The 15,609-nt window shown below is 40.1% G+C and overlaps 1 protein-coding gene and 1 long non-coding RNA gene across 5 annotated transcripts in view; both read right to left on the reverse strand.

The window, feature by feature from the left end:
* Positions 1-15,609, reverse strand: part of CTBP1 (C-terminal binding protein 1) — a 237,014-nt gene that overhangs the window by 133,613 nt on the left and 87,792 nt on the right. The gene's annotated exons all lie outside the window — the stretch shown is intronic.
* On the reverse strand, positions 1,592-8,023 carry LOC120509350. The gene is made up of 3 exons (XR_005629235.1): positions 7,911-8,023; positions 7,322-7,507; positions 1,592-2,373 (listed from the first exon to the last, which is right to left on the reverse strand). It is a non-coding gene; the product is annotated as an uncharacterized LOC120509350 (long non-coding RNA).

Below are 15,609 nucleotides of genomic sequence, written 5' to 3' on the forward strand. Positions count from 1 at the left end.
CTTTGTTAGACTACAACAAATCATAATTATTAGTCAACAATATAAATGTCCACCACAGGACAAAAGCAAATCTGGGGCTTTTCCTTCACTGAAAAGCCCTTTGGTTTAGAGTTTCTTCCTACTTCTAGCCTATTTCATCTGCCAGTTGAAATACAGAGTGACCTCTCCATATGGCACTTTCAACATATAAGAAAAGATACAGATGCACAAATGTTTTGTCTAAAGCACAGAGAAATTGGAAAGCATCCTCCAGTTCCAATTTATTGTCTTTGCACTGATACCATAATTTAGAAAAATTAAAATGTTCCAAAGTTTGTGTTTGATAATAACTAACATTTCTAAAGCAGTTTTTCAGATGCTGTTTTTGAAAAAAATGGACTATATACGTCTTTAGTATTAAGTAAAAGGGTCTTTTGTGAAGAAAAATACCAGTTACTGATGTCTATCCGACAATCAAATGTGCCCCTGTGTGGGCTGTACACACTCATTCTCAGAACAGACCTGCTGATGACTGAGCTACTGCTTTCAGAGAAATTAATTTTTTTTTCCTTCAAAATCCTTCAGAAAGTTGGGTTGATTTTTTTAGCAATAATCCCAAAACATTTCAAATCATGTGAATAAAGATCTCAAGTTATTTAACCAAAATAACACAGACATAACCTCAGAGAGAAGAGTCTTTTTATTTTCATGAAAAGGACAAAGGTTCAATACCACAAGGTTCAGATCCCCCATATATGTCCTACAACCAGAAACACAGACTTGGTCTAAAATAAAAACCCAGCCCCTCAGATGCTTCTGCTTCATCATCTGCATTCAAGAGCTGAAACCACGAGATTCTGCAACATGTTGGTACCCACAAGCACTTTTACAGATCTAAAAGCATAAATTTACTATTTTTCTGGTGGCAAAAAAATAAGATTATCATCCCAAGGTGTTGCACTCCCCCTCTCCATCAGGGACAGCCCGTCCCATGCATTGCCCTCCTTCTGCAAGCAGTGTCCAACCTCACAAACCCATCCAGCAAGGGATGCAGGGCAGTGATCTCCCAACAGCTGGCCCGGAAAGGCCACAGCTGGATGAAGAGAATCTTTATGAGCAACCAGGACACGCTGCTCCCACCAATAAACTTCCAAAGTGGCTGAGTTCAATGTGTCACAGGGATGTAAAAAGCTCCTGTTCAAGCATTTCCTCCTCAACAGGAGAAAAAGCTTTTCTTGCAGGCTCAGGTGACAGCACAAGCAGGTGATGTTGGCCACATGTAATCCAAGCACAGAGACTTTTGGGAATATTAATCCAAGGGGTTCCACCTCTCCCAGAGCAGATGGGGCACCAGAGTTCAGAAAGACCCATCAGGGCTTTATGAGCATCCAAAAACATGGCACCAGCCCCTGACCAGGGCACAGCAACTTGGCTCCATCAGGAAAAGAAAAGCAAATAAAATTAAACTTTGCAGAAAGCAGATTTGAACAATGCAATGGGTTTGTCCTTCCATCTTCCACGACAGCAATGCCACTACATCTGTTTGAAGAAGTTTCTCTGCACCAGCACCTTCAAACTGTGACTTGCTGCATGTGCTGTCTCTTATCTCCAGCTGTTAAAATCAAGTTAAATCTCCCAGCAGAAATGCACAGAATGCTGTCCTTGGACCATGTGCAGCACATCCCACACAGGCCTCCCTGATGCTACGTGATCACCAACCAGAGGAAACAAAGCACTGCAAGGTAACAGAAACTGGAGGTGCATGTGGGAAACAAGATATGTTCCTTAGTAATAAACTCAGTATCTGACAGAAAAAAAATTATGTCCCATTATGCCCCCTGGTCAGGGTACTTAGCTCTTTGTTTCCCCACAATGCTTTTCAAAGCATTGATCCATCCTTTCCCCAGCTGCTCTCACAGATGCATCCTGTCCCATACTAAATTCAGTGTACTTAAGATGTGCTGCCCTTCATCCACTAGAGCATCCAGTGGAGCATCCATCTGCTCCATTCCCACTCTGATCCAGCTCCCACCTGGCTGGCACAGCCCAAATCTTACGGCAGAGGATGGGCATGGCACCCTGGGGCTCAGCTGGGAGCTTTCCGCTGAGAGCCTGCCAACATTTCCTTGAATCCATTCTTCCCACTATGCTCTCCTGCACCCACAGCAACTGTGAAATCACTACTAATTATGCCCTTTTGCCTGACCCACTTATCTCAGAATTGCAGTATCTGGGATGGGCTAAAAACAGAAAAAAAGGAGGGAAACTGCTCATTTTGCTTCCTGGACAACTCCTTTTAGAAAAGCCAACTCTGTTCTGATTTTCTCCACTATTTTTTCCTCTGTCTTTCCTTTCTTCTCCAACTTCTCTTCTGTATCTTCCTTTTGTTTCTCTCTGCAAGAAGAGGAATTGGGTTAGGAAAAAGGAACGATGGAGAACGCTGATCTAAATTGCTTCACATCTTCAAATATGTGGAGAGAAAATGATGGGGCGTGGGAAGGGAATGAAGCCCTGTGGGTTTTCTTTTCCAGATGACTTTCTTTCCTTCTGGCTCATGACTGAACGAGATATGAGAGAATAAGAACTGCTGGAGATTTTGGCAAATATTGAAAAGGAGAACATGCAACTACAATTATTCAGAGAATAAGAAGCAAATGCTAAAGAAAAAATAAACCCCACACATACAAACTATGGGCTCTTTCCAGAGGGAGGTTTTATTCAGTCTGAATTAAATGTGTGTATTTTTCCCATTAATTCAAGCGTGGATTTCATATAAAATTCACAAATACCTATGTCAAATGCAGCGAGGAACACCAGCTTAGAGGCATCAGAAAGCATTCTTTTATTATAAGAGAGAAGACACGCAGTTCTGTTTCCTGAAGGATGGCAATGAACCAGAAAGAGATGAAAGCACAACCTTAATATTGCAACTAACAATGTTAAAATGTTCTTGCCTTCACATTAGGAGGCACCACCATGTATTTTTTGCTTACATTTATTTCTGCACGGAAAATAGCTTAAAACTGGCCCTGGTACTGTGCACTGCTGCCTGGAGCAGGGCTAATTTCTGGTTCAGAAGAAAGGACCCCCATGGTAAAAACAGAGTGGATGAGCATGCCTGGGTTGTTCCCACAGAAGGTGAGCTGTTCTCCAGGTCCTGGAGCACAGAGATCCCTGTTTCCCCCCGGAATGGTTCCCATGCCCATCCTCATCACCAACCAACACAGCCACCAGAACTGCAAACCCACCAACAGGGAACACAGAAAGTGAGGAGTTATTTAAACATGAACTGCTCCTGGGACGTCCTTTCATGGGTTTGTGTCCTTACTTGTGACCTTTGGGAAGGAAAGAAGGAAGGAAGGAAGGACGCCTTCAAAACATCAGTCACTGTTTGTCTGCAGAGGTGACACCATCCATGCAATAAATATACCACACACACCTGATGATTTGCCTTCACCAAATGCATCAGGGAAAACAATTTGTTTGGTTTTAACTCCTTTAAAATGGAAGTATCTTTCACCAGGAGAAGAGTTTTCCATAGGAACGGGGTTTGCACTTTGTGACGTTTTCAGAAAGACCTAAGAAATAATATAAAATAACAACTATTTCTGCCTCCTGCCAGGCTTGTTGGAGTATTTTAAAACAGCTTTGCTAAAATAAACCAAGTTTTTTTTCCCCGAACAGATTTGCCACCAGGGAACCAAATCCTACCCTTATAAGGCTACAGCAAAACAAAAGTCCCAAAAAAAGTACAAAATCTAGTCCATTTTTTAACTCAGGAAACAGGAATATTAAGACAGAACAGGTTTAAAATCAGTTTCTTCAGAATTAGGAATAGTCAGATGCTTCAGAAAATATTGTTCCCAAAGATCACCTTCTGGTCCTTCACTCCTCTCCACCTAGTGAGATCTTGAACTGTTAGAGCTACAAAGCTAAAGCAGAGATTTTAAATCCACAACCAGGATTCAGACTTTACCCACTGCAATATTTTACACACACAGACATGGTTACTTTTACCATTAAAAAACTCAAACTGTTATGACAAAGAAGAAATTATTTAAACAACTTTGCCTACAAGGACTGACCTGCTTCAGTATTAAAACCCCAATACACACAAAAAGAAAGGAAAACCTCTTCGTGTTAAACACTGGAGAAAGATCTTAAAAATAATGGACTCTAAAATAGTTTACAAGAATCTAAAATAATGCCTGTGGTAAGCTAACACAGAAATCAAACTATTAAAAAAAAAAAAAAAGAAAGAAAAATCAATGTTAAAGATTAATGTTTTGGTTCTCTCCAAGGCAGGACAAATTGCAGGAGGGAAAAAAAAAGTTGAAAAGCCAAGGGTTGTTGTTTTTTTTTTTTTTTCCTTTTAACAAATTTCTGCTCTGTACCTCATTCTATTTAAGAAATTGTATGAGAAGCAAATTGCTCCAAAGCTGAGCTGAACCTCACCCAAGGTTAAGTGAACACCAAACACAGACCACTTCCTTTGGGTTCTTGGTAAAAAAACAAAGTATGACCAAAATATGCAGCAACAAAGGATGCTGCTACAGCAGCTCGTCCGAGCAGTTCATGGCTGATGTCTGCAGTGTTCCAAGCCTGGGTAAGGAAACTTTAAAGGATCTTGAGAGAAAAAAGTTATTTTCAACCTCTTTTGTTCATTATCTGACACTACGAGTTGAGTTGTATAAAAGATTTTACTGTAGCACATACAAAAGCAGCGGCACACCAGTGAGCACTTCATTAATTAAAAGCCAGAAAAGGAAGTTTGCTAAACGAAGCAAATGTTCTTATCACTCCTATCTATATTCATTAAAACTGACAGGAAACCAAATATCACCATCTGTCTACTTGCAATAAAGACACTAAAAACAGCTCCGGGGTAGAAGAATAATATAAAGTATAAAACTGCAGTTTTTCAAGTTTCAGTTTTAAATGGACAAGAGAGAAACTGATGTCAGACGAGGGAGAATGAAGAATGACAAGGAGCTGGTACATGAGACTGAAAAAAAGAAATTACATGCTTTAGAACATAAATTGAAGCTTCTTTCAAATCTGAGAAAACAAACAACAAACTAAAGTTTGCACTGTCTTTTTTCATTCAGGTCAATGGGTCTGGAAAAAGCCAAGCATTGCAATGGCAGCTCATTTGCCTACTTACAAATAACTGCTACCAAAAACAGTCAGAAAATTGTATTATGCAACATAAACTGTGAATTTTTAATGGTCAAACAAATCCCAGGAAACACTTGTGCTTCATTATGCCTTGATGCACTCTCTTCAGATTTACAAGACATCATTCTTTTAATTATTCCTATATTTGGATTTTGCTTACAAATCAGAAACTTGATATAAAATTGAGTAAGATTTGATAAAAGGAAAAAGATGGCAGAGGTACTAACTTAGCTATGGAAAAAAATACCAGGCTGGGCTCACACCAGCAGTGGTGGAGGTCAACTGAAGGTCACTGATTTAAGGTATTTTCCAGCATTTGTACAATTCCTACCTTCTAGTAATCACCTTTTTTTTTTTTTTTTCCACTGCAGGGGAGAGGAAAGAAAAAAACAAATAGATGGTAATAAGATATTTAATGACAGAAATGAAAATAAACTACTGCTCACACTCTCAAGAGCACAACTCCCTGTCGTTAATTCTGCACTATTCCCCAGCTGCATTTTGCATAGCAATGAAAAGCACTTCCAGTTCCTCTCAATGCTGCATAAAATATTAGCTCCACAGTCACAGTTTTTAAGACTAAATAAGGTTCAAGTAATTTAAGGCTGAGATAAACAGAAAAAAAAAAGAAAATTCATTGTTAAAAGTCTCGCAGCCCCCCGTGGTGCTGAGGTGCCGGAGCACAAATGGTGCAGAGCAGATCCCTGGGACCTACAGGAAGCACAAATGGGGTCAGGAGAGGAGGAGCAAGGGAGTTCAAGACTAAATTGAAGCCTTATTGATTTTTATTATTATGTTCTTCCAGGATGGTACTTTGTTTTGTTTATTTTCTGTTCTAAGAACACTAATTCATACCTTGAAAAAGGCTCTCATTAATATTCTATGAGAATGCCTTTTTAGCCTCAATACAATTACAGCAGAGCAATTATTATTCTTCTGTTAATACTTTAACAATACTAACAGAACTATTAACAGCTCAGCATAATGAGGCATTTGTGAAACAGAATTGTAGGGCTACTTCTGTTTACTAAAAACCACAACAGAATTATACAAGTTAAATAAAATCGGAGTGTAAAAAAGTCACTGTAAACTGATGTGCAAATATGCCATCAGATTCCTCCCTGATTTGGAGGAATCTCCTTTTGAAAGTCAAGTCAGTCCTGTAAGGATATAGGAAAACCAAACATTTTAAAGTGAAGGCTGAAATTCAAGAGTAAATTCTCTTTTATGTTCAGTATATAACAGAGACATCTATTTGTGCATGCCAATGAAATCACAGGGATGCTTAGAAAGGATTTGGTAGGCACACCTGGAGGTATGTAACAGAAGAGAAAATACAAAACTATCCATAAAAAATTCCTGAGTGTGCTGTAAAAATGCATCCAGGCTGATGCTGGAGAATGTTTGTTTATTCTAAGGTGGTTATACAGCATCTAAAACACACAAGAAATTGCTGCAATGGGAGGGAAAAGTCAGTGTTGACATGCTACCTTTACAAACCTTTTAATAAAAAGCTGCATAGTAAGGGCAACAAGCATAACACAGATTATTAGATTTTGGAAAATTTTATTTTATATATGCCTTGTTAGACCTCCTGTTTTCCTACTGAGAGTAGTAACTGTGGAAGTTGCATTTAAAATTATCTGCTAACAGAAAGCAAACGAATACTCAGGTTCTCCAGGAGCATGGATAATCAGTGGAAAAGGTGAAATTCTCTGGCAAAAAGAAAAAGCACAATTCACTCCTACAGTTCTCCTGGCCACAGCTGCAACAGTGACAGGGTCAAATCAAAGCATCTTCCACAGCAGATATTGGGGAAAACCAGCCCCAGACTCCAGGCTACTTGGATTTGAGAATGCCAGGCTGGGAAAAGCTTTTCCAGTTCTTGGGAACTGAGAAAAGATCCATTGCCTGCAATCCTCTTAAAAAGGTAAATGAAGCTGAATCCTGAAAGAGTCTTAGTCCCTCCCATTCCCATACTAGTGAAGCTGTTCCTGCACCATTTTCCTTTAATTATGGGAAACTTTGTTCTAATATCGTACACACACAATACTAGCACTATTCTTAATTTATTTCATTATTAAGTATTTTAATTATTTATTTAATAATGAGAACATCAACTTATTAAAGACCAGTATGGGGTTTTTTTTAATCTTGTACCCACCTTGTCTATGAGCTGATGAATCTCCTTTGCCTGGTCTCTACCCACAGATGAAGCTGTCCCTTCTGTAAGGTACCACCAAGCTGGCTGTATCAACTCCCCTTCTTGCTCACAGGATTATGTAAACTGTGTTTAAATTCAGGATGGGTTTTGCCCTTTTGTACTCAAATGCATCCTCTCCTCTTCATCCTGACACATACAATAAAGCCTGGATTTGTCAGGTTTGATCCTAGCTTGCAGCATGACTTATTTTGGTGAGCAGTGTGCTTTAACACCTCCTCACCCACTGCAACACCTCCTGGATATTATTCTTGAATTTGCTTTAGATAGTCAATAACAGTTTTCCACACACCTTTGTAAAAGCTTCCCTTAAAAATCTGCTTTTAAGTGACTGTTCCAGTGAATATCCCAGTCACAACGCCCTCATGTATTTTATTTAAAGTACAGCACCATCACCTCTGCACAACAGTGATGTAAGTAAGGCTTGTCACGCTTTTGCTAGAGAGCATTAAAAAAACCTGACCCAAAACCAAGTCCATCCTAAGTGTACCTTTTAATCCACACAAGGCCAAAATAATTTATTACTATTTACATTGCTTTAATAGCATTCTTGAGTTGCTATTTAGATGGTCTTAGTAGTAATGACTGCAGCAAGCTGGAACAGGTTCACAGCACTAAAAATAAAACCCGGGTGTCTTGAAGCCTGGGAAAAATACAGCAATGCTCCAAGGGTGTCAGTACAAACCTGCAAAACAAATTTTCTACACAGACAACATTTCTTATTCATCAATTTGAATGGACAGATATTTACAGTCAGAGAATAATTCCGTTTCTACAGGTTTCTTGGACACTCCCATCATCACGCTCCTCTTTCCCATGTGTTTCTTCTCCCACACGTAATTTGTCTGTCCTTTACCATGTTTCTTGAACCAGGCTCAGGCCAATTATTTCTCCATGTCCTGGTTTTGCCTTTGTCTCCTCCATGCCCAAATGATGTGATGTAGGGGATGGCTGAGCCCAGCAGGGCAAGGTCTCTGTGAGCTCCAGTGCAGGAGGGTCTCACATCCTGGGTAACAAGCCAACCTTTTTCTGCCATTTCTTTACACTATGCAGTAACTATAGTCCCTTTTCCCCTTTTCCCAGCCCATCCCATTATTTCTCTCTCTTTTACATACAATCCATTACTTTTCAGGTTTTTTTTCCTTTTTTTATCATCCTATCACTACCAGAGTCTTTAACAGAAAGCTGAGGCTGTTAAGTGTCTCACGCCTGTCACTTCAGCATAATGATTAGGGAGCAGATTCTGAAAATCCTGATGCCACCATAAAACTGGTAAACTAAAAAATCTCACCTTAGATTCCATCACTTTATCACTGTTCTTGTATGCTTCCCTAGATACCTGCTGATCACCATCAGAGACAGGATATTGAATTGTAAGTGTTTGCTCTGAATCAGAACAGCTGTTCTTACAGATTTATTGCTAAAACAACATGGGTTCTGCCAGACCGAAGAAAATCAGCAAGAAATAAAGGTACAGACTCCTGTATTTTGCCACAAGTAACTTTAGTATTTGGAAATTCCCTTTCCTTGTCCATGTTCGTTAGACTGCTATGCAAAGATAATTAATTCTGGTAAAAATTAACACATATGTACAGTACCCAGATGATTTCTTTGATTGTGATAGGAAACATTTAGATATGAAATTCAGCACAAAATACTTTTCAGCTTCTGAGAAATATGAGTGAAACTACTCTGAACATGATTATGTTAAGAGCATCATACTTATTAACATAAGAAAGAAAAACGATTTGTTGGAAAACACTCACCATTTGAGGTATTCCATACTGTTTTCCAATAGTATTTTCCCACAGACACCAAGAATGGTTTGGTTTTGTGGTTTGGGTGGGGTGGGGGAGAAGGTTGTTGATGTTTTGGGAAAACCTACCAAAGCTTGCTTTGTTTGCTTGCTGATCCTCAGCTACAGCAGCAAGTGGCTGCTGGCAGAGCTAACTTCAAAAACCAGCTGCAGGAGAAACTATCATTATTTCATCCATTCAATCTAGAATTAAAAACCTTTTTTTAAAAAAATGTATAAAACAAACAAACAAACTTTTAAAAATATTCCAAACAAACAGCAGAAGGTTTCCTCAATGGCAAAGTCCCAAGGCCAGTTAGCCAAACCCTTCCAACCACATACCCACCCTCGGGTTTCAGATCCAAGTTAAACTCCACTCCCCACCAGCCTTATCTTGCCAAATTCAGAGCAGAAGGAAAACATCCAGAGGACTCCAGCACAGGCAGAGCACGGACACACACAGCAGCACTCCCAGGGGCCTGCTCTGCACTTGCATTTTATTGAGGAATGCACACACTTCTGTGCTCAGTCAGAAATATTCAGGGGCTCCAGCACATGAACAGTAACTCAAAAACCCCATTTCCTTGTCTGTATCATAAAATAAACACAGTCTCCGAGATGGACTCTATGGATTTATGTCCTTTCTAAAGAATTTAGTAATTGGAGGGCGAAAAAATAAAACTCCAAGTAAAGTGAACAGTTCAAAATGTGCAGTAAATAGTTTTGAAAGCAATGCTCTCATCTGGGAGTATTGCAACAGATGTTTATCATGAGCTACTGCAACAGTTAATCCAACTCCCAGCCAGATTACCTCTCTGCCTTTGGAAACCAGCCTTTTTTCCATGGGCAACTTACAGAAAACAAGGGGATGTGCCAGAACTGACAGCAAGCAGTTAACTGAATGAAACAGGAGGGGGGAAAAAAAAGCCATAAAGCCCAACCAAATAAACTGATATCTGGCCCAAAAGACTTAGATGAACAGGTGTATGTGTGGGTGGGATTGGAAGGAAAAAAATAAAGAAAAACATTTAAACAAAGCCTCCATTGACATTCTGGTCACTTAAGTGGATACACACAAAACAAGCCAAACAATGTTTTTGAACAATTCAGCAAATAATGGATGTCTTTCCTTTTTTTTTTTTTTTTTTTTTCCCCCAGAGGGTAGGAAATATGATTATTGAACTTGGATTTCAAAATTCTTGTGGTGCCAATAAGCTACAGTAACAACTCAAGGTTATTCTATTCCAAGATAGTCTAAGGAAGAATGAAAAAAGGAAGGTATGAAACTACACGTGCAATCTGGTATTTACTCCTTGAAGATACAAATGCAAATCATGATTTAAAGCATCATTATTTAAAGATGAAATTACCATTTTGTAACAAATGCAAATCAGATCCCTGTTTGCAACATTTCCTAAAGGCAAGTGAAGGGCTAGTGAGTCCATGCCTAGAGCATGGATTTACTTCTGCTCCTGACTTCACAGGCATTTAATTTTGAAAAAACTTGAGCATACACAGGTCCTGTGAAGGGAGTGAGCAGTTCATCCATCCCCTTTGACCATCCAGAAGAGATCAAGCAAGAGAGGTTAATGCACCATGTTCCCAGTGCACTCACCTGAGCATCACCTATGGCTCCCCACCCCCTGGGACCACACTCACCCTGGCTGCCCCAGGATCCCTGGAAAACTGCTGGGAGCCAAAGGTGGTTTTTGAGGATTTACAGCCTTCAACAGCCTACAGGGCTACCTGCAACTTTCACATGAAGCCCACACCTTGCCCCCAGTATTCCCAGCTGTGGTAACACAAGAATAAGAGTCACAAATTCTGGAAACTTCTGGTCTAAACTTCCTTCCTTGCTGAAGAAAATCCCAGCTTCTTGGTTGTTTGGGGTTTTTTAAACAGAGAGAAAAACAAACGCCAATCTGTCAAGTGTAAAAAAGATGTAAAGAGATTTTGTTCCTCTAATTGCTCAGCAGAACAATAACTGAATAAAAAGCTCTAGGAAGTCCTTTCCACTCTGCAGTATTTCTGCTGGTAATGCAAAACAATTTTTCTCGGCACTTCTCTAAATCAACAAAAACAACAGCAAACATTACCAGTCCTTTCATATCTGATGAAGAGATTGATGTTATTTATTCAAGAAAGTCTTTATAAGTATTCCTTCCCTTTTAAAAGGACCAATGACCACAGAGCCACGTGCCTGCAGTACCTCCACTCAGCCCTTGGCCCTTCCAGGCCATTGGAACAGCCACCCATTGGTCTGTTGACTAAAAACAACCATTTGCAGCTTGTCTTTTAAAGTTGTTTTTTTTTTTCCCATGTATCAAAAGTCGTAAGTGTCAAGAGAAAGTTTTTGTTTTCTAAATTTTTAGTATTCCAGAGAAATATATTGACATTGCATTCCGCAAGTCTTGCCAAAAACGTCTTTTGTGTTCACAGCTTCAATGTTGATGATAAATTTTAAACACTAACAGTACAAAGTATGATTTAAATCAGAGCCTAAATCATAAATGTAAAAGTAATTTAAGCTAGTGAACTGGAAACCTTAATTTAAATAATCTCATTTTGCCAATAGAGTTCTCCTAAAGACCTACTTGCTTTCAGTGGTTGTTAGTTCTCATTGAGAAGGTAAATAAACTACATGCATCTATTTAAATTATTATGAGGCCTAATATATTCTACATATTTTATGTTTATATTTTATTAAGTAGACAATTTACTACGCAATTATTTTTTTAACTACAATTCCTAAGTGCTTCAAAAATATTTAGTGAGTCCTAAAGTACCTTTCATAATGATGATTATCCCCATTTCATAGAAGGATAACCCAAAGAAGAGACAATTAACTAGTCTGGGCTCTTTCCTTCAGCACATAAAACTAGCTCTAAGGTAACAGGATTGATCTTCACTGTAACAGCAACCTGTTACACATTATTTTTCACTCTGACTGAGCAACTGTAATAATTTGCAATTATCAATTAAGAGATCAATTAGAAGCAAAGACTCAGGTAGCAGAAGCAGGTTAAACTAAGTATCTGTACAAGAATCAGGATGTTTTGCTGGATGGTTTCACCAAGATATGACACTTGGAACTATTTTTACTTCATCTCCTAAAACGTGGATGCAAAGGTAGCACACAGCACAGTCTGCTGCTGTCTTCAGAGCACCACAGCTTGCTTGATGAGCGACCTCAATTATTTTGCCCTGAATGAAAGCAAAAATAGCAGCAAGCACTGATATCTCTTACATAGCCCAAGAGAACGAACACACCAGACTCTCCAAGTTGTACAACCTCTAGTTTGAGGATGTACGTAATGTGGTGCTTCAAAATTTGCAAGATGTTGTGCCAACAGGACTTAGTGTCAATGTTTCAGAACAATTTCTTGTACTGAATGTTGCCCATCCTGCTGTGCCAGGCTGAGACCCTACCTTTGCACAGTTTCTTTCATGAGAGACAGCAGCAGCCTGGATGGTTACTAGTCAATATAGGCCATGTATGAAAAGTGGGAGAAGTGCTACAGAATTATTTTTAACATTTTTCCACAGTCTTTCCTCATTCTGCCCATTTTTCGTTGCGCCCTAAGTCGACCCATGATGGGAAATCCATCTTTCCAAAAGCACATCCTGATGTCTCCTACCAAGCCAGCCCTTACCAAGCAGGAGAATCAGCATTCCTGAAGCTACTTTACCCTCCTGTGAACTTGCCTTTCCTAGGATGCACACACAAATTTTAGCAGTTAGACATTAATGACTATTTCTGAGCTTCACCAGCAGTGGCGAGAGGCACCCTCCACCCCATGGTGCAGGAAAAGCAAACAGTAAAAGACACAGTGGTCTATGAAGAGACACATTTGATAGGAGTAACCACATAAAATGGTAAGAGAGTGACCACTACAGGGATGTAGAGCAGAAGGATCTTGAGGAGACAACCCATTGCTTTGACACTGCAAGGTCCAGCAGCACTCCCCATCTCACTGCAAGTCCTCATCTGCAATTTCAGGATAGAGAGTGCTGTTCCCTCCAAAATCCATTCCAATACTGTGTGCCAGACCCCAAACACACCCCACCAGCAGGCCCCACACACACCCCCCATGTTTTTTGCCTACACACAAGCCCAGGAATGGGGGGGATGAGCAGGGAGTGCAGGGCAGGGACCTCGCTGTGCCCACGCCAGGCCCCTGCTGACACTACAGCGAAAGCGAAAGGCTGCACTCCCAGCCAGCAGCAGCATTTCCTGCCCAAGTTCCCAGGGAGATGCAGCAAGTGCAGCCCTGCCATGCCCTGCCATGCTGCCCAGCAGGCAGGCTGCAGCCCACCCTGCCCTGCCACCAGGCTCCAGGCAGGATGCTCTGCTGGGGGAAGAGCGCGAGCTCCGATGGGAACGGCGCTCCCGGCAGGCAGATGTTGTGTAAATTCATATTTCATCAAAACAGTTAATTGTGACAAGAGGGCTATAAAATTCCTTGTACCGCTTAAATTATTTCTCCGCTTAGAGCAACTCTGCTACCAGGAAATGTTACACATTGCACTTTATACCCAACTGGCAGCACTCAGTGATAACATTACAGCTCTGTTAAATAACAGATATAAAAATCACAGATCTTCAAAAAGTACAAATTAATTTTTCTCCCGTCATTCAGCATAACCATTTACAAACAAACATGCCATGCAATTGTCATTAAAAGTTTTCCAATCTAGCGCTGCATGTGTTTAAATATGAAAATTATACTTCTGAAATAAACATTGCTGCTATCAAGAAAAAGAGCTACCATAAGTCACATCACTATAAGACAGAAACTGCCACCATGAAGACTCAATAATCCCTCACATTTCACCAAGGGAATATTCTCTCTCCATCCATCAGGGTCACGATAAAAGGAAAAAAGCAAAACAAAAACCAGCTACAGAACAACTACACAGCACCTGCTAAAACTTTGATTGTTTCAGACACACAAGTAGGTAAAACAAGAAATTCAGAAACTGTTTTGTAATGAATGAATGGTTTATCCATATTATTGGTGCCAAACCTCCAGTAATCTATGTTTAGCAAATTCATACAGTTAGGAAAAAATATAACCCCCAAAAAACAACTAACAGGGTTTCACTGTCTCTAATCTGACTTTTTTCTAATTTATTAAGACTTTATTATCTGGTCATACTTGGAAATATGTATTTTTAGTAACATGTATCTCCTTTAGATATTAAGTCTACACCTAGCAACATTTAGAGTAAGAAACAACAAGGTTTTCTGCAGCTCCACGGGGGCCACAGGATCTCTACCAGGTACCAGAGAAGGAATCCAGTACTGTGCCAAAGGGAAAGGAAAGCCCTGATCTGCTCCCCCTCACCTGCCAGGGTGAGAAAACAGGCAGGAGGCGTGGAGGGCAATTCAGTTCTGCAGTGCTCACATCATCTTTCATATTTCTGTTACCACCACAAGCAGGCAACGCCTGCCAGCCTGGCTGCAGTTTGTTTACACACTATTAGAAACCAGAATTTGCTACTCAGGCTGAAAAAGCCTCACTAGGTATCAAACAGACATAAATCTTATTTTGCCTGTTTTCTCAGGATGTTCTGAAAGAAGTTTATATAATGCATGAAAATTATGCATGCCATTATGTAACAAAATCAAAGTGCCATAAAATGTACACATGGGTAGTTCTACTCTCAAACAGCAGTTGCTGAACTGTAGCTGCCTTCATTTTAAAAGCACAGATCGCTTGTATAAACAGCATTTATTTCATCATCATAATAATAACAATTTGTATATAACTCTCTGAACTTGTCACCTACTCAAGTAATCACAATCACCTCATTGTAACACACTGATAAATTCAAGTGAAACTCCCTGGGTGTCGCTCATCTCAGACAATTTAGGTAGGCGATCAAAGAACCACAGGTGCACAGTTTTTCCCTGGGAGATGAAAATCACCAGTGGTGCAACAGGTGCCATTCCTGTTCGTCATCATTTTTCCCAAAAGGATGCCCCTGTCACGGTGCCTGCTGGCACTCAGGATGTCTGTGCACCCAGGGGTGCTCGGCCAGAGGTGAGGACACACGAGCCTGGGGCAGGGCAGCTCCTCTGGCCACTTCCCACACCCCAGAGCAGCTCCTTGCTAGGGCCAGACTGAAATTCTTCCATCACTCCATGCAAAAACCTGTATTGATTCTCACAGCTTCAGACTAGCAACAAAAAAAATTAAGTTTTTAGGCCTAGCAACAGAGCTGGCCCCACAAGCATCCTTCTGCACAGCAAGGGGTTAATCACACATGCAGGTGTAAATCTCACTGACTACACAGACAGAACCATCGATTTTAACCCAAATTCTATATAAGCCTCCTTAAAGCTTCAACAGCAATTTTATTTGAAAGAACCATTCAAGCACCGATTTCTGAATGGCCATAATCAATTATTTCTATCCAAAATCTCCACTTT

This window comes from Passer montanus, unplaced genomic scaffold (genome assembly GCF_014805655.1).
Source record: "Passer montanus isolate IOZ18808 unplaced genomic scaffold, ASM1480565v1 scaffold51, whole genome shotgun sequence".
Taxonomy (NCBI): domain Eukaryota; kingdom Metazoa; phylum Chordata; class Aves; order Passeriformes; family Passeridae; genus Passer; species Passer montanus.